Source organism: Vulpes vulpes, chromosome 1, assembly GCF_048418805.1.
Source record: "Vulpes vulpes isolate BD-2025 chromosome 1, VulVul3, whole genome shotgun sequence".
NCBI classification, from domain to species: Eukaryota; Metazoa; Chordata; class Mammalia; order Carnivora; family Canidae; genus Vulpes; species Vulpes vulpes.
In genome coordinates, this window is record NC_132780.1 from 155,787,922 (window position 1) to 155,811,369 (window position 23,448).

Consider the following 23,448-nt stretch of genomic DNA (forward strand, 5'->3'; position numbering starts at 1 on the left):
AGTGGGGAAAGAAAAATAAAAGTGCCAATATGAGGATGACTTACCAGGAGAATCTTCCAGTTTTGCTTCTTCCAAGACCCTGACAAAGCAGCCAAGCCATTCCCATCTGTCCCAGAGCCTCTGTATATCTACATCTCAGTATATTTTTCTCTCTCCATACTAAGTCAATGGCCATTTGTACTACTCATAACACTGCCTACAGAGAAAATTTCCTCTCAAGATTAACTTTCCATTGCTGGGTAGGACTGTAATGTGGTGGCAATCCGTTTTCTGCTAGCACTAATGTATGGTGAATATTCACATGTAAATGGGGCCTAAATTGTCTTTTCTTCTCTCACTTGATCATAGGGGATCACCTACTCTCTCTCCTCCACCCCATGAGATCCCAGGTGTGTTGAGAGAGGTCCTTTGGTGCAGCAGTGGCAGGTGACGTGGGAGTTCAAATTACATGTACATGTAATTTATTCATGTCTTCTGGACATATTCAGGCTGGATCCCAATGTTTCATTTCTATCATAAGTCCTCTGATATATCTACCCAAACTTAGCACTAACATTGTATCTGATAATATCATGATGGACAGTTCTGGTTGTGTAGTCACCTGATGTTCCATTATCAGGCACACAGTTTCTACCAGAATCTAATAAAATATCCAAAACCAATTTAATACCATTTGAAACCATTGTTGTCATCCCCAATTCCTGGACCTCCTAAGTTGTATTGGCCCTGTCCATTTCAAAGCCTGGTTCTACAGCCTTTCTGTCAATGAGTACCTGAACGCTTCTGACAAATCTGACAAATTCCTTTTATTTCAGTTAAGCAGTCTGCTTTTGTTTCTTGCAGCCAAAAAACCCTAGTGCATAAAAATTGTGTACAGGTCAGATTAGATAGTTATATAGTTGATTCCTTCATTCTGAATTATGTATTTTTGCATTAGCATAATTATCTTGATGACATTAATTCTTGATCTACCAGAGCAAAACGTAAGTTTCCCATTGTGCCAAAGACCCGAAGCCACTTGAGTCTCTCACCTATATAGTAAAGCAAAGTAAAACACAACAATACTATTTACATCTCATTTGATCCTAGACTTCCTTCTGCAGTTATTTCACATCCAATTCATACAACATTCAATGTTATAAATTTAACCTAGGAGTGCAACTACATATCCACTCCAGAAACTCTGTTGATATCATAGAAAAGAATCAATTACAAGGATTTTTCATGCTTTAGTAAGAATTACATTTTTGTATCTACTTAGACTACCTTGGACATTAAAACTGAAAACATAACAATACCATTCTTAGGCTCCTTTTTTCTCAAAAACAACTTCCTGGCAACTAGTCATAGAGATAGCCAGGTTGCTAGAGAACAGAAGTGGGAGGAACACTTTTCACCACATTCCTGTAAGACTTCAAACTTTTGCATTACATGAACAGATATCAAATCAAAAAATAAAATAAAACAATCAACTGTCCAAAAAGGAAGTAAATAATCCAATAAGCTATATGTGCATGTATTGATGTATCTTTATATGATGGAATAATAAATATTCACTAAAAATTCGTTTTTAGGCAACACTAAATGATAACATTTAGGGATGTACATTGGGTGGTAAAAATAAAAATAAAAGTAAGGATATTATTACCGTGAAAGTCATTAAGGGAATGAATTTCAGCAGGGGGTGGTTCATGTTAGAAGAGTGTTTCTGGGGTGGCTGAGACAAGTGGTGGCTATCATAGTGCTTACCTTACAACAATTCATTTATACAGTTTTTTGTATCTGTGTTATATTTAAAATACAAAAAAAATTAAAGAAAACTATTGGGTTTTTTTAAGGATTTTTTAGTGGCATGGGAAAGTGCTCACAATATAAAATTCAGCAGGAAAAAGGCATACATCAATTCTGTATAGAGTATGATTCCAGTTATGCATATGTACATTGGATATTTGTAGAAATAGGCATTAAAATAAATATGCCGAGTGTTATTTGTATTTAGTTTTCTAATTATTTTATATAGTTGCCATATTTCCTTAAATGTCCAATATAATAATTTGTAGGATGATTTACAAAAGATGAGGTGATAAACCTAATTTGTGGGGCAAGTACTTGTATTAACCCTGAACTCTCTTCAGTTCCTGTCAGTGTAGGCATTTAATATGTGATAATCATAAAATCTTAGAGCTAGAAAAAAAATCATGAAATCATCTTCTCACACACCTCTATTTCACAGATGTAGAAACCAAACAGCAGATAGGCTGACTTGGCCAACGTCCAGGATTAGTTAGTCTTGGACCTCGGACAGGGCATAGTTCAGTGAAAGGTTCTCATGTCCCTCTTACTCTGATGTATGCCATGCATGGAAGATGAACACAAGCCTTGCTCTTTAAGGAAAGTTTTACTGACTTTTCAAAACATGAATATTGTGAGCATAATTGAGCAATATCACCAATAAAATGTAAATCTGTAATGCAATAACAGTTTAAGACAGCAAATGTTAAAAAGTATCTTTGGAGCAATTTCATTTTTGAATTTTTTAAAGAAAGAAAGGACAACAGGCCTCTCGACTTCTAGAAGACCTGCTTGAATTCACTTATCTGACTTAGTAATGGTAGCTTGTGACTGCAATATAAAGTCCATCATTACTGCTTTTATTGCAGTAAAAATGATGCAACATACAGGGCAACTGCTTTCAGTCACTCTTGTTTTGACAGACTGTTTCTGAGTTCCACCTCCTTCGTACTTTAGCCCCACTTCTCTGCCATGTAGACCCAAGCAGTTTGCACAAACACCACATGACCTCAACTATACCTCCCAGAGAGAAAGAAAAAAATAAAAAATAAGAGACAAATTACTCCTAAGTCCTAGTTGCCGCCAAACCTGTTTCTAACACTTGCCTATTTTTCATTTTTTAAATTAGTTTTCTAAACACTACAAGTTTTAGCTCTTAATATGCACTGTTCAAACTTTCCTCTCCACATTTTACTTTCTAAAAGATAATCTCTAACCTCCAACCCTTCACTGAGTACATACTATGTGCAGACACCATCCACAGGGCAGGGTTAGGAAGGCAGAAATAAATAAGTCTCTTCCCTCCAGAAGCTTATTATCTAGTGAGGCAGCCAGACAAATAAACTGATGATGGCAATAAGCTGGGGGTGGTACTATATGGAAACCAGTGAATGCTCTGCCCATGGCACTTTTTACCCCAGGAATAACCATCAGCTAATACTTAACACAAGTGTCTGTTTCTACATTTCTATCCCTCTTTATACCATCTTAGATCCACAAGAGGAAACCAAGTGAAGCCCAACAGATTCCAATCCCCTGGTCATGTCAAGCTTATATAAGTGAATAATTTTTCTATCTGAATGTGCAAAACAAACACTACTATTTAAAAAGACACTATGTAAATTCCTCATATATAATTTCAAAGACTAGAGTATAAAAAGACTCTCATGTTTTATCTCTACCTTTCCATAAAGTGACCAGAGAGCTAATTCCATGAAAAAGGGGACTATGGAAGGCACTGTAATAGACTAATCATTATCCATGTGTCTTTATAAACAGAATCTCGATTTTATTAGAGGCAATGATGTGTACAGCCCATAGTACTTTGTGAGATAATTACCATTCCAGACTCCTTTGCTGTTGAGCATAACAGGGTAGCACAGTTCTGCCAATGAGATTTCATGGAAATCTGCTAAGAGGCTTCTGAGAGTTTTTCAGTGCTTGTAAAAACAACAATAAGAAAAGAGCTTCCTTTACCACTTCTTTCTGATTTGAAATCAGATGAGATGTTTGGAGCTATGGCAACCATGGAGCAATGAGGTGACAAGAATAAAGACCCAAGCCAGTATGCTAAAGACACAGAGAAGAAAGAGCCTGTATCCGTGGTAACATTTTAGGCGGGACTGGACTATGAACTGCCTGTCCTCAATTTCTGTTGTGTAAATATTATATATCTCTATGGTTTAAGCCACTATGAACTATCATGCTACTTGCTGCTAGAGGCAATCCTAATACAGATAAATGTCTAACTTGTTTATCGCTCTAATTTTAATACTGAGAACAGTGGCTGACATGTAGTAAGTGGTTGAGGAATACTTGTTGAAAGAATAAAGAATGAATGGATCTTAGATCAGATACTAAACATCATACCTATAGTTGTGGGTGGTAAAGATTTTGTACCTATTTTATATGGAATTTTTATTTTGAGTATAATTTCTCTGAAAATACAATGTGCAATGCAAATTTTGTTTGCCTTACATTGCTTTTTCCTTGCTAATAAAATCCTAGATTTTTTTTATCTTTCAACACATTATCCAAAGGAGGACAGACCCTTCCTCGGCCCCAGAAAATCAGTCTTGTTTGAGTGACTTATGCCTGGGCACGAGAGATAATTGGGGCCAGTGGGGCTGATTCTGCTGGGGATTTTGAAGAAAGATAAGGTGGTCCACAGAAGGAAATAATCCTCTTCTCAGTGTTTCATGTGATGTCAGGATCTGCAGCAGCCACCTTGCCAAAATGAAGGATGGAGCTTGAGGACTAAGCCACCACATCAAGAATGGGAGCATGGAGAAATGAAAAGAGCTTTGGTTCTTAATGACATGGTTGAACCCAAGCTATCTCCAGACTCCTTGCCATATGATAAAGGTATTGCTGTTAAAAAAAAAAAAAAAAAAAACACTGTAAAATGAAGATTTTGCCTTTATCCAAATGGAGCTTTTAAAATTTAATAAGGAATATGCATTAATGTATTACTAATTTAAATATAAGTTAATAATAAAGGATTAATGGAAAATCTATTAAATACTAATAATCTGTGCTCTTTTGTCCACATCATCTGGAAACTGGACCTCTACTTGCTTAAAGTTTGCAAAGAACCAGACCAGAGATATCCAGCAAACAAGTAAAAACCTCTGCTGAGTTCGGACTCTTGATCTCTTCTATGAATTCTCTCGCATTTCTTATCGTATCACTTTATTATCTTTCTTCATTTCTTTTTAATTGTTATTATTGAGGTATAGTTAACATACAATGGTATACTAGTTTTAGGAGCGCAACATAGAGATCTGACAATTCTGTACATTACTCAGTGCTCACCACAAGTGTAGTCACTACTTGTCACCATACATTATTACAGTAGTATTGACTAAGTTCCCTATGCTGTACTTTTCATCTCTGTGACTGACTTATTTATTCATTCATTCATTCACTTATATTTAAAGATTTTCTTTTTTTAAGTAAACTCCACAGCTAATGTCAGGCTCAAACTCACAACCCCAATATCAAAAGTCTCATGCTCTACCAACTAAGCGGCCAGGCACTTATTTATCTTATTTTATAACTTACTTATTCCATTTATTTATTTTATAACTGGAAGTTTGTACCTCTTAATCCCCTTCCCCTATTTCACCCCTTCGTCCACACCCTTCCTCTCTGGCAATCACCAGTTTGTTCCCTGTATTTATGGGTCTGTTTTCTACTATTTTTATTTTGTTTTTTAAATTCCACATATAAATAAAATCGTATGGTATTTGGTCTTTCTCTGTCTGCCTTATTTCACTTAGCATCCTATACTCTAGGTCCATCCTTGTTGCAAATGGCAAGACCTCATTCTTTTTTATGACTAATATTCCATTGCATATGTGTATTTACCATGTTATAGTGACTATTTTACTTTTTCCTTTCCAGTATGGATGCTGTTCATTTCTCTTTCTTTTCTGATTGTGCAGCTAGGACTTCCAGTACCATGGTGAGTAAAAACAGTGGGAGTGGACAGCATTGTTTTTCCTGATCTTAAAGGGAAAGCTTTCCGTTTTTTACCATCCAGTATCATGTTAGCTGTGGGTTTGTTATATATGACCTTTATTATGTTGAGGTACATTCCCTCTGAACCCACTTTGTTGAGCACTTTGTTGATCGTTTTTATCATGAATGAATCTTGAATTTTGTCAAAAGCTTTTTTTTTTACCATCCAGTATCATGTTAGCTGTGGGTTTGTTATATATGACCTTTATTATGTTGAGGTACATTCCCTCTGAACCCACTTTGTTGAGCACTTTGTTGATCGTTTTTATCATGAATGAATCTTGAATTTTGTCAAAAGCTTTGCAGATTTTAAGCCATCCTTGCATTCCTGGAATAAATCCCAGTTGATCATGGTTAATGATCCCTTGAACATACTGATTCGGCTTGCTTACCTGTTGTTGAGGGTTTCTGCATCTGTGCTCATGAGTTATTGACCTGTAGTTTTCTTTTTTTGTAGTGTTGTCTGGTTTGGGTATCAGGGTAATGCTGATCTCATAGAATGAACTTGGAAGCTTGATCCCACGTGCCCAAAACCAAGAGTTGAGCGTTGAACTGACTGCACTATCCAGATGTTCCACATTTAAAGTAATTACTGATAGATATGTCCTTATTGACATACTGTTCACTGTTTTCTGATTGTTTTTATAGTTCTTCTCTGTTCCTTTTTCTCTTCTCTTGTCTCTTTCCTTGATTAAGGACTTTCTTTAGTATTATTCTTGGGTATCTTTCTCTTTATCTTTTTTGTATATCTATTATAGGTTTGTGGTTTGTGGTTACCATAAGGGCTTGTATATAACATCCTAAATATATAGCAGTCTTTATGAAGTTGATGGTCACTTAAGTTGAAACACATTCTAAAAGTACTATATTTTTATTCCTCCTCTTTATCTTTTAAAGGATTTATTTATTTATTTTAGAGAGCAGGGGGGTGGGCAAAGAGAAAGGGAGACAGAGTCTAAGGCCAATTCTGTACTGAGCACAGAGCCCAGTGCAGGGCTCGATCTCATGACCCTGAGATCACAACCTGAGCTAAAACCAACAGTCAGATATTTAACTGACTGCACTACCCAGGTGCCCTTGCCCCGCCTCCACATTTTAAGTATACGATGTTGTATTTTACAACTTTTTATTTTGTGAATCTCTTAACTAATTCTTAGATAGACTTGATTTTACTACTTTTGTCTTTTAATCTTCATACCAGCTTTATAAGTGCTTGGTCTAGTACCTTTATTGTGCGTTTGCTTTCACTTGTGAAATTTTTTCCTTTCATATTTTTTTCCTCGTAGATAACTACAAAAAGATAAGATCTTTTCCATCTTTTCTTTTCCATTTGTAGAAATCCCTTTAACATTCCTTGTAAGGTTGGTTTAGTGGTGATAAATTCCTTTAACGTTTGTCTGGAAAATTATCTCTCAACTTCAATTCTGAATAATCACTTTGCTGGAAATAGTGTTCTTGGCTATAGGTTTGTCTTGTTAGGGCATTGACTACATCATGCCACTCTCTTCTGACCTGCGAAGTTTGTGCTAAAAAAATCAGCTGATAGGCTCTTGTACTTAACAGTTGATTTTCTCTTGCTGCTCTTCAGATTCTGTATTTATCTTCAATCTTTTATCTTTTTTTTTTAAACTTTTACATTTTAATTATTATGTGTCTTGGTCTGGATCTCTATGGGTTTGTTTTTTGTTTTTGTTTGTTTGTTTGTTTGTTTGTTTGTTTGAGGCTCTCTGCACTACCTGAATCTGGATTCTATTTGATTTCCCCAGATTAGGAAAGTTTTTAGCTATTATTTCTTCAAATAAGTTCTACTCCTTTCTCTCTCTCTTTTCCTTCCGGAACCCCTATACTGAGAATGTTAGTACACTTGATTTTGTCCCAGAGATTCTTTAATGTATCCTTATTTTCTTAATTCTTTTTTCTTTTTGCTGTTCAGCTTGGTTGCTTTCCAATACCCTATCTTTCAAAACAACTGATCTGTTCTGCATCCTCTAATCTGCTTTTGATTTCCTCTAGTGTGTTTTTCATTTCAGTTATTGTATTCTTCAGCCTGATTGGTTCTATCTTATTGTTGAACTTTTCACTGAGTTCATCTACCTTCTCTCAAGTTCAATGACCATTGCTTTGAACTCTTTCTCAGGTAGAGTGCTTATCTTTGTTTTGCTTAGTTCCCTTTCTAGAGTTTTGTCTTTTTCTTTCATTTGGGGCATATTCCTCTGTCTCTTCATTTTTTTAAAAGATTTTATTTATTTATTAATAAGAGATGCAGAGAGAGAGAGACAGAGACACAGGCAGAGGGAGAAGCAGGCTCCATGCAGAGAGCCCGACGTGGGACTCGATCCTGGGTCTCCATGATCACACCCTGGGCTAAAGGTGGTGCTAAACTGCTGAGCCACCCGAGCTGCCCTGTCTCCTCATTTTGATTAACCATGTTTCTATGAATTAAATAGTAAAGCACTTCTTCCAGTCAGTCTCAAAGGAATGGTCTTCTGTAGGAACATCTCTGGGTAGATTGCATGTGTCTGGTGGCTTTGGCTGGCGGGCTTGAGCTATAGCAGGCATAGACTGGGGAGTCACAGGGCACTCTACACAGAGATGCCAGACAACTGAAGCTGAAGTAGGTGCAGGCTGAGGAGGACAGGAGGCTAGGGGAGGATGTTCTCAGGGTGTTCCATGCAAAGGACTCCCTGACAGGATGGCTAGAGCTGAAATGGGTGCAGACTGGGTAGTCCGGGGTTCTCCAAGGAGGAAGCAGCCTTGCAGGACAGCTGGAGCTGAGATAGGCATGGGCCAGAAGGTCTCAGAATGCTCCACATGAGGGACTGGCAGGATAGCTGGACCTGAAGTGGGTTGGTGCTAGGCAGTCTCAGGGGACTCTATGCAGAGGGTGCCCTGATGAGTCATTTGGAGCTGAAACAGCTATAAGCCAGTTTTGTCCCAGGGAGCTTGGCACCTGTGTTGTCTCAGCCAGACAACTGGAACTGCAGGGCTACTGTCCAGGTGTGTTCTGGTGTGTGCTGTGCTAAGGCCACCTTAGTGGTATGGCTGGAGCTTGGGCAGGTGTGGGGGGGGGGCTACCCTGGGGGTCACGCTGGGGCTGGTATGGGGCTAGGGGCCCAGACTTACTAAAGTGGCAGGCTGGCTAGGGTACCCAGACCCTGATGCTGTCTATGCTATCAAGATGAATGGTGAGCAAAAACAATGGTGCTCACCAGTCTTTCTGACGCCCAAGAGCACCCCATATGACACCCCCCCCATCATTTGGTAGACACTGAGATCTTTAAATTCTATGTGCCATTTTAAACCATGGTTGTTTTGGTTTTTGGGTTTTGGTTTTGGTTTTTGGTTTTTTTTCTGTGCCCCAAGAAGGATAAATCTGCTCTTGGTCCCTCAGTACTCTCCATCTCCATTATAGGTCACAGCATCTGGGGTGGGATTCCCATGCATTCCATGTCTCTGTCTCTTGCCATTCTCTATGTGGTCCCACCATCCATTGTTGTACAGAAGCTGTTCACTCAGCTCTCACTTCTTCAGGAAGAATTGCTCTATTCACAGGTATTGATCTGTTATGCCCATGAAGGAGGGGAGTGCAGGGTTTTCCTACATTACCATCTTGAACCCAAATTTTATTTCTTCACATTGAAATGCCTTTTCTGCAAATAGTCACAGCAGTGAAAATGTCGCTTTACTTGTAGGCACACCATTGAATCATTAGCTTGTGATTAGTCACTCAGCCTCCATAGTATTGTTGTAACTGGTTAAGTAAAGGACTTCTGTTGAATAACTGATATATATATCAGTTATTTAACAGAAGTTGAATCAGTTAACTGATTTATATATATATATATATATATAAATTTTAATAACATTCTTGAAAAGTTTTGATAAACACACAGATTCTATAAATTGTTAGAAAGTTTAAGCAACAAAGCAACATTTCAGTTGCAACTTATAAAACATATATTTCCTTGTTTGTTGATTTATTCATTCACATTCACATGTTCTCTCTTGGTGCTAGAAAAGCAGAGAGATGGGAAGACATAAGAAAGATTAAAAACCCTCACAAACTAGCCAGAAACAAGGATCTGAATAAAAATGGAGCTAAAAAAAAAAAAAAAAAAAAAAAAAAAAAAAAAAAGCTCTATGAAATGGAAGGAAGGAAGGAAGGAAGGAAGGAAGGAAGGAAGGAAGGAAGAGACCCTTATTCATAATGTGTTATATGATTTAGATTTTTACTCAAGTAAGATATTAGAAAATCACTGGTTAACCACCTAAGTGGTTAGTAATTTTCAAATAACTTAGAAGTATGGTCCGATTTATTCTAGAATGTGCTGTCATTGACTTAAAAATTTATCTTTGAAGAATAAATCATAAAAATACAGTAATTTTTTTCCTATGGTAAATATTTTTTTCTATTTATTCTTATTAATCTTATTGGAAATCTTGGTTTCTATTACCTTGTTTAAAATTTAAAATCTAAACCATCAATAAGATAGCAAAGCATATTTTAATGACATTTAAACCTGTTGCAACCCTGAACAAGTAGGAGACTGGCAATAAGACTTTAATCTGTCAGCTAGGCAATTTTCTAACCCTGTCACTAAATTCTGTGAATCCACCTATCCAAAAGGTCAGCAGAAGTAAAGGTTTCATTGCACAAGTTGATACCAGTACTATGTCCTTTGCCAAGAACGCTTGGTAAAATAAAGAATTCCATTGTTTCAATAGGTTGACCTAGCGACTTAGTCAGAAAGGTATTCTTTATACTAATTTAGATGAAGAGACAGAATAAAGTCAAATAACTGTTTTAAGGTTGAGGAACTTCAAAGTAGTGCTTAAGGGCTCTAACATTTGATAGATCTGGGTTTGAATCTTGGCTCTGCCAATGTGAGATCGTAGTTTAACTTCCCTATGACTCAATTTCTCCATTTGTAAGATGGGGATAATAGCTCAAATGCAGCAGAGACTGTTGGCTGTCTCCCAATACCCATTCTCTCCTTCTTCCTTAGCAATAGAACCTTAATTTTTAGCTAGACACATAAATAACTGTAAAAATCTCTTTTACAACTAGGTGTGGTCATTAGTCTAAGTTCTGGGATATATGTGGAAACAGTATATGCTGCTTCTGGGAAGTGTCTTCAAGGAAAGAGGGTGTGACCTTCTCACCCTTCCTTCTTCCTACAGTTGGAATATGGACATGATGGCTGGGGCTTTAACCACTTGCTTTGTCCATGAGGCAATCTTGTGAATGAAAGCTACATATGACAGAGGCATAAAACAGAGATTGAATCCCTGCCACTATGTCATATCAGCCCTGGACTATTTCTGGGATACCTGAGCAGGAAAGAGAAATAAACCATCTACTAAAGTCATCATTTGAGGGTATATAATTATCTCTGTCAACTCTAATCCTAACTGATAATACTACCACAAAGAAAGGTAGGGACACCTGGGTGGCTCAGCAAGCTAAGTGTCTATCTTTGGCTCAGTTCATGATCCCAGGGTCCTGGGATTGAGCCCTGTGTTGGGCTCCCTGTTCAGTGGGGAGTCTGCATCTTCCTCTCCTTCTGCCACTTCCACCCCACCACTCTTGCTCTCTCGCTCTTACTAGCTCTTTCTCTCTCAAATAAATAAAATCCTTAAAAAAAAGAAAAAGATCTTAAGAATTAAATGAGATCATGAGTTAGCTACATAGTAAGTGCACAATAAATGATGCTTAATGTTATTATTCAAAGATAATATTATGGGCTAAATATTCAAAAGAAAAAATATATCTATAAAAGCTTACCTTTCAGACCAATGGCACTAAGGAATTATAAAGACACCTATCAAATGGTAAATTCTATCCTGGAAAGCAACTTTTGATGCTACTGGAATAAATTACCTACAATAAAGAAAAGAGGTTAATAGCTCCCAATCTCCATGGTAACAATGTTTTCTTATACCAAGTGTTGTCTAGTGTTCCCAGTCTGAAGGATCCTGAATTTTAATAAGAAATTTAATATGAAAAACAAAGGTATGTACATGTAGTTTGCTATAAAGCAAAACCCTCTGACTGGTGATGGATCTCCTAATGGTAACCTCATTTGTCAACAATAGCACCTTGCAAAAAAGAAACAATTTTGAAAAGAGAAATAAACCCTAAAAGCTCAAAAAAGGAATATTAGTAGGAAAATATATATAATAAATAAGTAATATAAATATATATATATATGATTTCTGCATCAGAATTTGTCAGGAATCCTCTGAAATTACATATGTATCAGAGATACTCATGGAGAATTTGAAGATTTAGGAGCTGCCTCCCTCCCTCCACCTCTAATCATAGACTGTGTCCCAAATAATGTCATAAAAAGGTTTCTAATGCAACACAATAGTTTTTCAAAGCATTCATTGACATGATTTTTACCTCTTTCCCATAATTCTACTGCTTCCAGAACACACTTTAGATTGATTATTTTACTTTCCTTAGGAATTGCAATACTAATTCTGTTGATTTTATTTACTTTTCTAGTTACTTGTATCTAAACTCATAGCCTAGGCATCTTGAGGCCCTGGCAGAAAAAGCAAAAGTAAATTTTATAATTGTTCTGTATACAATTAGCATTTTAGGTATCCCCATTGCAAAGAACTAACAATGGAATCTGAAAGTGGTAAAGGATAATGACCATTCTCACCTCAGTATGATTCATACTTTTTTGAGATTGAGACAAAAAAGAAGTTGGGAGGCGATACAGGTATTAGCATCACAATTTTTCAAGTAAACAAATGTAATGCTCAGAGATGCTTAATAACTTGACCAAGGTCACACAGCTTGTTTGTGAGCCTCCAAACCAAGATTTGATTTTACTTAACTCTATAGTGAGGGCTCTTTTCAGCAAGCCATTCAGCCTCCACAATATACTAAGGACAGAGAGGATAAAAAGCAGGATTTTGACTTTAATATTTGGAATAGTAATGCAATAATTACGAATGTACTTGGGAAGTTGCAGAAAATATTTTTTTAAGTGACTCAAGGGGCACCCACGGGGCTCAGTCGGTTAGGTGTCTGACTTCGGCTTGGGTCATGATTCAGGAGTCCTGGGATCAAGCCCCACATGGGGCTCCGTGCTCTGCTTCTCCCTCTCCCTCTGCCCCTCCTCCTAATCGTGCTCTCTCTCTCTCTCTCTCTCTCAAATAAATAAATTTTTTTTAGAAAGTGACTCAACATTGAGAAATATTAATTAAGAGATTTTGGATCAAAGAAAAGGTACTCTTGAAGCCAGGTATGTTTTGGAATTCAGTACCTTTCAGATTTTAGAAAGAAAAAAAAGGGTACATATACTATATATTATGTTACACTTTCAGTAGGATCTAGATAGCACCCCATTATCAAACACATTAATATTTCTGTGGTAAAGCATATGAGTATTCACACTAAGTGGCATATATAAAAGCTATAAAAGTCACATGTTAGTTCAGTAGTTTTCATTGCTCAATGAGTTCAGGTCTGGTCAAGCTTCAAGTTCCTAAAATACTTCCTCTTTTCATAGCTTTTTGGATTTCATAATTACAGGTAAGGGACATGGACCTATACTATGTCCTGTCTCACCAGGTGAGGGAAATACTCATGACAAACTGATTATCAGAATTGTCTTTCCAGGAACAGAATGAAGACACCACATATGCCAAGTTTGTACCATATATTTGGCACAAGCTTGTTTCCTGTTTTGTGACTCAGTTACAGTCTATTATGTGACTCAACTGAATTTAAAAGTAGGCCATGAAAATGAAATACAGGTCAGTCTACTAAAATCCAGATAAGCTATTAAGTAATTCAATGTGTGACTGTTCTAATTCAATGCTAAAACTATACTTAACTTCCAAGTTTTACACTTAACTTGCAAATAAACAATGGAGAAAATTAGGAAGTACTATAAATAGATTATTAGTCCCTGAAATTCAATCATTAATGTACCAATAAGTTCTATCTCTGTTCAGATTAAAGACATTTGTTATCATCCTTTGACAGTTGGATTTGAAATAAACATTCGGCACATTAAAATTCAGCAAACAGGGTGCCTGGCTGGCAGTCGGTAGAGCATGAAACTCTTGATCTCCAGATTGTAAATTCAAGCCCCACATTGGGTGTAGAGGTGACTTAAAATTAAAATCTCGAAAAAATAAAAATAGAGTTGATTAAAAAAACTAAATACATAAAATAAAATTCAGCAAACAATCATTTCTACCCTGTACCTGTGTAAACCTGTGGAGTGATTTAACATGCTATCATCTGTCATTTGTTGAGGAGCCTCTATACCTGCATCCAACATATTCTAAAACTACAGATAAATTTGCACATAGCATGTAGTCACCAAAAAAATTAACCACTAACTGTCTTACTTCGTTATTCTCTGGGATTGCATTGATATTTCTCCCTCCTGGTCTGTGTCTCTTTTGATCTTCAGTTTTCCTTGATTCTACAACTGAGACTATTTTCCCATTAGATATTTGTAGAATTTTTATTTTCAAGTGTTGAAATATGTTGGCCTTGATCTTCAGGAGACTTACCAATTAATATTGCTAAGAACTAAGAAAAATAGTAAAATACTAAAAATGGACATAGACATCTAAAAATTATTTTGGCATAATTATTTCCCTTAATAAACTTGTGGCCTGTGCTTTATGGCATCATTGTCAATGTGACAATGGCTACTACTCTTTTTGATTTTTTGCCTTGTAAACAGATAGTAAAGAGACCACATAATTAGATATGTGCTGCAGGGAATATGTTGCATGCACAATTCATTTTAAAACTGAATAAGAATATAAAAAAGTAGAAAAAAATACTGAGCAAGAGAAGAAAAAAAATAGAAAGTAATTTTTCAATTATTGCCTAGAAAGTAATTTCTGGCTTGTCATATCCTAACATAAAACAAATCTTTTTTTTAATCAGTTCTCAATTCAATTTTTCCCCAATCTAATTCTATATTACAGAAGCTCATGTAGCATCAGGAAGAGGCAGCTACCCTCCTGTGTAAAAATGCACAAAAGTAGCTAATTACATGAAAAACAGAAAAGACATATCAACACAACCTGTAAAAGGGGTAAAAGACAGATGGCTAAATGCGATAACTAAATTCTACAAATATTACCATTAACACGTTAACCACCAAAATCATTTCTTTCCTAAGGGAACATAGTTTGGAAACAATAGCACATATTTTATAAAGTGCCCCTTGACCTATATAAATTGAAAAATAAGCAGAACGTGCCTCCTTTCATTGCCTCCCCTACAGTAACTCATTAACAGTTTCAATTATGTTCACCCACTTTCTGGCTCCACCAAGCCTTTTGTTTGCTTTTTCCAGTATCCAAATACAGAATGAATTCCAAATAACCTTCACCAAATATGTCACTTTAAAATTTATCTACATGGGTTATTTTGTGGAGCACTTAGAGAGAGCCAATGGCAATCTTATAATAAAATGTATTAATCCAATTCTCTGATTATTTAGATAAAATACAGTAGAGTGGTGGCCAAAAAGTAGTGGTTTGGTCAGGGCACACATTGAGTGGCAGAGCCCAGACTAGAACTCAAGTCATCCAACTCCCTCTCCAGTGCTCTTTCCCACAGGCTCCCTTAGATCATGTTTCATATAGGACCACAACAGGTGCGTAGACCTTTTGTCAAAGAGGCAGCTAAGTCTTTGTCTTCCATAAGGCTCTTCAATTTCTTCATCTCAATCCTATAATTACACTTTTTTTCATTTTATGAGGTTTTTTTAATATTTTACTTATTTATCCATGAGAGACACAGAGAGAGAGAGAGGTAGAGACACAGGCAGAGGGAGAAGCAGGCTCCACGTAGGGAGCCTGACGTGGGACTCGATCCCGGGTCACCTGGATCAGGCCCTGGGCTGAAGGTGGCGCTAAACTGCTGAGCCACCCGGGCTGCCCATTTTATGAGGTTTTATATCACATTTTATCCAAAGCATTTCAAAAGCTGTGCTACAAATTTATTGTTTTTATTATTTATTTGAATTTAGCTGAATAATTTACATAATTATGAGTAGGATAAGAGGTTCAAAAACCATATCCATGATATAAGTAGAATCACCACAACCTATCTGCTAAAAAATTGTTTTCACCGCAGAACAGTTGACACATAATATTGGAGTAGTTTCAGGTGTAAAATATAGTGATTCAACATTTATATACATTATTAAATGATCCCCACAATAAGCCTAGTTATCTGTCACCATAGAAAGTTATTGCAATATTATTGACTATATTCCCTATGCTGTGTTTTACATTCTCACGACTTACTTATTTTATAAGTGGAAGTCAATCCCATTCACCTATTTTCCCCACCCCCACTTCCCTCTGGCAACCACCAGTGTGTTCTATGTATTTATAAGTCTCTTTCTGTTTTGTTTGTTCATTTGTCTTGTTTTGTTTTTTAGATTATGCATAAAAGTGAAATCATATGGTATTTTTCTTTCTCTGACTTATTTCACTTAGCATAACACCTTCTAGATCTATCTATGCTGTTGCAAATGGCAAGATTTCATTCCTCTTTAAGGATGAGTAATATTCCATTATGCATATATACCACATCCTCCTATCCATTCATCTTCTTATGGACACTTACATTGCTTCCATATCTTGGCAATTGTAAATAATGCTGCTACTGAGAGAGAAAAATGATAAACAACAAATTAACTATCTGTAGAGTAGATCATGCTCATTAGGAGAACCTAGATATAACTCGGATGAAATAATGTGAAGTGTTGTCATATGTCAGAGTTCTTTGTCACTCTCACCAAAACTGCTTCCAAGACAAGCTTCTGATAAGCAAAGAGAACAGCAGGAAGTGTTTTCTCTTTTTCTACAAAAAGACTCTATAAATTGAGTGTCTACCAAATTGTACTACTTGTATTAGTTAGAAGAACACAATGGTACTATAAAATAAAATAGTATAATTGGCAGGAAACAAGTATTTGCTCATATATGTATTCAGAGTTGCTGTTCCTTGGACAGTGGGAGCAATACCACGATACTGTTTGCTGTAGTAGAAGATTCAGTGCAATGGGTCTACTTCAGTTGCCACATAAGGAGGTTCTGACATAAAGGTAGTTATGTGATCTCCTTTAGAAGAGATAATCAACTTCAAGAATCATCAAGAAAGGGCAGCCCGGGTGGCTCGGCGGTTTAGCGCCACCTTCAGCCCAGGGTGTGATCCTGGAGACCCGGGATCGTGTCCCAAGTCAGACTCTGCGTGGCTCCCTGCTTCTTCCTCTTCCTGTGTCTCTGCGCCTCTCTCTGTGTGTGTCTCTCATGAACAAATAAATAAAATCTTAAAAAAAAAAAAAAGGATCATCAAGAAATAGCCATAAAATAAGGGTCCACGGTGACTTTATTTCACTGTTGATTATGTGCTTTCTTAGGTATTCTAAACAATATGATCTTTATAAGTGAAATCCCATATCAATCTGCAATAAGCCCGCTCAAGACAGGGCAAGACAACTTATCTGCCTAGAGCATTCTTCTTCTGAATTTTTAGAGATCGTCCACTTCTAGCATAAAAATGTTTTGTTGTCATTCCCAGGTTTTCAAGATACAACTATAAAAATAGTAAAAAGAAACTAAATACAGAAAAGGTAGAATTTTACCAATAGATTTTTAGTTTTGGTTTATAAAGTACACAGAGGCCTTAATGATGTACATTCATATGAAAAATGATTTCATATTCAAACCCAATACCTTCTGAAAACTGCCACAGCAGACACATTTCCTCTAAAAGGATATCAACTGTGGCTTTTGTTTCACCCTGAGTTAATCAGTGGGGAAGTTTAAGTTACTATATGTAAAAGTATTTTGAAAGATGTAACAGTTATCATTTTTATTATATTTATATATGTTCAACCTATCACAAGAGAAAAATAGGTGAGGTAACTCATAACTTCAAGAAATAGAAAAACAAAATTATTAAGCAAAGCCTTAGAGTCGATTACGCTTAATGACTGAGATTCCCAGCAGCAAAGCAAGAAAGAAATTCGAGGTGTTATTTTCTTTCCTTCCTTTTGTCTGGCAAAAGAAAGTATACAATTCATGTGAAAAGATACATTTGTCTTCTCCTGGTATTAAATCAGAGCAAGAATTACATGTAAATGCCAAAATAACAGATGATGAATATTATAATGGACAAAACTCTCAACTGCAGTTGTTACAGGCACTTTTCATATTAGCATTTCTTGAAGTGGAAAAAGTCAAGAAAGAGAAAGTCATTTATGAATATAATCATCTCAGAGAACTAAATTAGTGGAATTTAGTGTTTCACAATCTCTTGTCCTAACTTGATTCAAGGATTTAGCTTGGAAAAACTAGAGGAGCATTTCTGAAAGTGTGATTTGAAGATCCCCTGAATCAGACTATTCCAGGTTCTTTTTCAAATGTTAAGATTTCTGGCCTACACTCCATTACAAAATCAGAAATTCAGGAATCTCAATTATAAGTAAGTTTTCCTGGGTGAATTGTATACTTGTGGTGTTAAACACCTGGTTATTAAACATCTATCAGGATCAAACCCACCCTTCTCTTTTTGGCTTTGTGATGCTGCGACTAAGTCTTCGTAACCAAATTTCTTCCTTGTAACCTGCTCGCTGTTAGGTTCTGCCAATAGGAAGGGAGCAAAGATGCTGTGCCATGCTCCTAGTTTTCTCATTGTTTCTGTCAGTGTCACTCAGTCACAGCCTTCACCCCAATAGTGCTCATTGTTTCTAGTAGCAGTTGGTTCCATTTTCCACTTCATTTCCATCTCACAGAACCAGGCTGGTGGTGCTCATTTTGAGCATCAGCATCTTCTGAAGTCTGGGTTCCAGCTCCACTGGGCTCTCCTCTGAGTTCCTGAGGCACCAGCACCATCCAGGCAGCTTCCTCACCTCAGAAGTCTGGATTCTTCCTCCAAGCTTCTAAGTCCTAGCAACTCAACTTTTTCCCCTTGCTCCCCCACCTCCCAGCCTAATTGCAACTACTTCTTGCAATTTCCCTGTGTTAAGTTTGTTCCTTTTCGACCTCTGATACCTATATAACCAATTCCCTCTATAAATTCTCTGAAAAACTGGTAGGGTTTTTTTTTCCTGAGTTGGACCCTGATTGATACAGATATTAAAATTTGTGTTCTACCCTAGACCTAGCAATTGCATTACTAGGTATTAACCCAAAGGATATAAACATACTGATCTGAAGGGGCACATGCACCCCAGTGTTGACAGCAGCATTATCAACAATAGCCAAACTATGGAAAGAGCCCAATGTCCATTGACTGATGAATGGATAAGGAATATGTGGTATATATACACAATGAAATATTACTCAGCCATCCAAAAGAATGAAATCTTGCCATTTGCAACAACGAGGATGGAGCTACCGTGTATTATGCTAAGTAAAATAAATCAAACAGAGAAAGACAAATATCATATGAGCTCACTCATATGTGAAATTGAAAAAAACGAAACAGATGTGGAAGGGAAAAAGGAAAGGGAGGCAAATCATGAGACTCTTAACGATAGAGAACAAACTGACAGTTGCTGGAGGAGAGGTGGGTGGGGGATGGGCTAGATGGGTGATTGGTATTAGGGAGGGCACTTGTGATGAGCACTGGGTGTCATATGTAAGAGATGACTCACTAAAGTCCACTCCTGAAACCAATGTTACACTATATGTTAGTTAACTAACTAGAGTTCAAGTAAAAACTTAAACACACACACACAAAAATTGAGTTCTAGTGACTTGAGGGATTAAGGAGGCAACAACATATCTCTTACCCAAGAGATTGTTCACTTATCAATTGTTCAAACTCCTATTTTGAGAGCAATAAATAAAAGACTAGTACCAAGAGCTTCAACTACTACATGCTATTGCCTTAAGAAATTTCCAGAAGCTTTGGGTTCCAGATAAGCACATAAGCACATAAGTTCCAGAAACTTCCTAATTCAAAATGAAAATTTCTCACATAAGCTTTCCCAGATTCAGAGCTAATCTGCTTTTATATAGGAGTAGCCCACTTATGAGCCTGGGAGCAGGACAAAAATTTTTATCAAAAGAAATATTCATTCTTCCTAAGGGCTTTCATTGGAAGCTTTACTTTCATTATCTGCAAGACAAAGGCCAAACCGTGGCTTTATATTTAAAGCCACTCATGAAGTTATGCCTACAAAATTCTTGAAACTCATTTTAATCATCTTTATTATGGTGTTGCTTCCTCCTGAGCTAGCTGTTCCATGAAACACCTTATGTTTGGAGTCCTGCCTCCCTGCTACATTGGCTCTAGCAGTTTTCTCTGCCTGGGAGTCCTCACTGAATATGCAGATATCTAGATCAGGATACATAATGGGAACTCAACACATGTTGGAAATGGCTTTCACTGACTTCTTTCTACATTAAGCCTTCCTCAGGATTATTCTGTTTTGAACTGCCATGGCAGTACATTTTATACATAGCAAAAGTTATCTTTTGAATTGCTTGTAGACACATCCAACCTATCAATTCTTTAAGAACAAGCCATATATCCTGTAGCCATGTATCCTTGCAATGCCCCCAATGACCTTGCATCGAATAGTGACTGATAAAATTTGTTGAGTGAATAAATGACCTAATGATAGTCACCTACATTTTTTAGAAGTCAACCATTTCTCTTATACTATATTATAGCTATTTCAAATTATTTTACAAATGGAGAGGATACAGACAATATCCGATATGTCTTACACTATGTCCACAGTGTTATAAAATAATTGTTTTCATTTGTCTAAGTCTGCATAACACTCTCCACATATTAACTGCTTAAAATTCTGGTGCCACTTCTGTGGAACTATTTTCTGTTTTAATCAAGGAAACTAAGGCTCTAAGAACTTAAGTGACCTTGTCCAAGGTCACATAATGAGACAGTGATATTCCTGGAATTTGACAAGGGCTCTTTTCACACATATGATATGGTCCCTCGGAAAGTTGGTGCTCAGATGATGATGATGGTGGTGATGAGCTCACCTGACAGATTGCTCTTCTTCCTCTGCAGAGACTCGCCTTCAACACCAGGAACAACTTGAAAGGAATGACTCACAGTTCCCGGCAGCAGTGCCAGTTCATGTGCTAGGATTCTGACCACAAGTGTAATGATCAGGCCAGGGAGTCAGATTTCTGCTGGATTTAGAAAAGTATCTATGTGTTTATGAAAGGAACACAATGGGCTGGTGATAGTACTGCGGATCTTGGAGGATCCCCATCCACCTCTTCACCCCAGCCAGGAGCATGGCTATGGGAGGAGGAAGGCAGGCAACAGAAAGGTAAGTGTGGCTTCCCATGTCCTCCTCCTTCCCATCTTAAACTAGAGCAGTTGCTGGGTAACCCAGTCCTGTGTATTGTTTCATAAAGTCTAGTGAGCCACTGAAATTCTTACTGGCTCAAAAATTTCAAACACACTAGCAACATAGAGGGGCATAGTGCAGATAGTACACATTGAAGATATTTTTTTCTCCTGTTGAGCTCTCTGAAAAATAAGGCTAGTATATACCTTTGGTGGCACTCTTAACAGAGGACTTGTAATAAAGAACATGTTTTATAAAAATATGTGTTAATAACTTTACAGAGCTTTCAGATAATTTCAAAAGGTACCCATTCAGGTTCCCTAGAGTCTCAAAGAAGTATTATAATCTGTATCTACTTATCTTCTATAGAATATTTGATATATAAGATTGCAAGACAAATATTAGATTAGAACAAAGATCAAACCAAGTAAAACTTAATTTCCTACATCATCAGTTCAGGTGGGCAATGTCTCTCAAATTTCTAAATGTCAACTGCCCCAATGGTTTAACCTTTCTTTCCTCTGCCCCTCTTTAACCTGCTCTTGCCTCTCCTGACCCTTTTCCTAACCACCCAGTCTTCTCTTTCTACTTCTGTTCCTTCTAATTTTCCCCCATTTTCTTTCATTTTGTGGAGTAGGAACTTAACCTTAAAGAAATTGCTTTGTTTGCTGCACTTTGTCTCAAGCCTATCTAAGCAGCCAGTCCTGTTTGCAGAAAATAAAAGTTAAAAAACTAAGTTTTGTGACCCAAGGGTAGAAGGGTGAGTTATGAACGTTCCCGCATAGCCCATTGTCCCTGAGATCATGCCATCAGCAGAGAACTAGGTCTGGTTTTACTGAATAATCCCTCATCCACACACAACCTATATTGGTAAAATATGTGCTTCAGGGGAGTTGGCAGGAACTATGAGAGGGCTAAAAATTATAAATTAAGTGTAAAAATATGTTTGCAATTACCGACAAGTTAGTATTTCCACTACTAGAGAAATATTATATTTTACCATTATAAATAATTATGTACTTTGGCTTTTCACCATCTAGATGCCTTTATGGGATTATAAGCAATATTTCATTTTCTGACAAAGAGAAAATTAGAATCATGAAGATTAACTGTTGCTAGAGATTGGACAAAGATAATAACAGTATAGATTCCTGAAAATGAACAGATAGAAAATCCATCTAAACTGGCAGAAGGAAGTCAAATTGGAACCATGCAAAATGAAGTAACAATGAAGTGCAATCGTTAAGGTAGCCGTGAGGTTAATTTACTTAACACTCTTTTCCGTCCCTGGGAGTCAGCAGATTATCCCAAGATGAAGAAAAGATATAGGTGTAATCTTGTAAGATGAGAGCTGTGGGACATAGCTACAGACAAAGCCAGCCTGAGAAAAAGGGCACAAAGGCTAAATATTGAATTTATATGGTGTTACTGGAAGGCAGCCAGGAAAGGTTTGCCTTGCCAAGTCTATAGCTTAAATGATTGGCCCAAGAAGATACTACGGTTACCTTGAAGACAGGCACCCAGGCACAAGATTGCTTCACATGGGCACACAGGCTGTTCACTGCACAATGCCAGGGGGCGCCATTCACAGAAGCTACAATGTGAAAGGAGCCCCCTGAATCTGTGAGATGTGGAGGCCCTTCTGTGTTAACCTGTTGGAGTCATACAGAATAAGAGAAAAAAGCAGGATATAAAATCATACATAAAATTTGGCAAGAGGGGCACCGGGCTGGCTCATTTGGTGGAAAGTGTGACTCTTGAACTCACAGCCCTGAGTTCAAACTGTGACTTCAAGCCTGACATTGGGGGTAGAGATTACTTAAAAATAAAGCATGATAGTGACTTTTTTTTTTCAAATAAAACATATACATAGAAAAAATGACCAGAAACTGTATCAAAATAATAAAGTTTCTGGAAGTATGCTTGAATTCACTTTTCCTTATTCCTAATTTTCTTTATTTTCCCATTAACTAAATTAGCAGCTTTTTAATCAGTTAACAGCATTTAATATTAGTAGTTTAAAAGAGCCAAATTGACACTATTTATAGTTTCAATGTTATAAAGTGTCAAAGCTGTAAAGATTAGAATGGTTTCTACAAGGAGGTAAAATCCTTTAGAAAAACTAGGCACTATTTTTCTACATGTGTTTATATTTTAACTAGTTTTGCATTTTAAACTATTCAATAAAATTTAAGGGTTATCTTTTCTTTTGAAAGCCCTGATTTTGTTATAAATACAAAGAGCTGTATATCCAAAATGAGAAGTTTCCAGTAATGTTCCCTCAGCTCCA

At 36.9% G+C, this 23,448-nt stretch overlaps 1 long non-coding RNA gene across 2 annotated transcripts in view; it reads right to left on the reverse strand.

Moving 5' to 3' along the window:
* Positions 1-784: 784 nt before the first annotated feature.
* The window catches only part of LOC112914096 (uncharacterized), a 51,253-nt gene continuing 28,589 nt past the window's right edge, over positions 785-23,448 (reverse strand). The window contains exons 3-6 of one of the 2 annotated variants that reach the window (XR_011996717.1): positions 22,664-22,810; positions 20,842-20,991; positions 11,600-11,695; positions 785-4,662 (exon numbers count right to left, since the gene is read on the reverse strand). This is a non-coding gene — a long non-coding RNA (uncharacterized lncRNA). The remainder of the gene's footprint in view (positions 4,663-11,599; positions 11,696-20,841; positions 20,992-22,663; positions 22,811-23,448) is intronic. The other variant, XR_011996718.1, reaches the window with a different exon arrangement.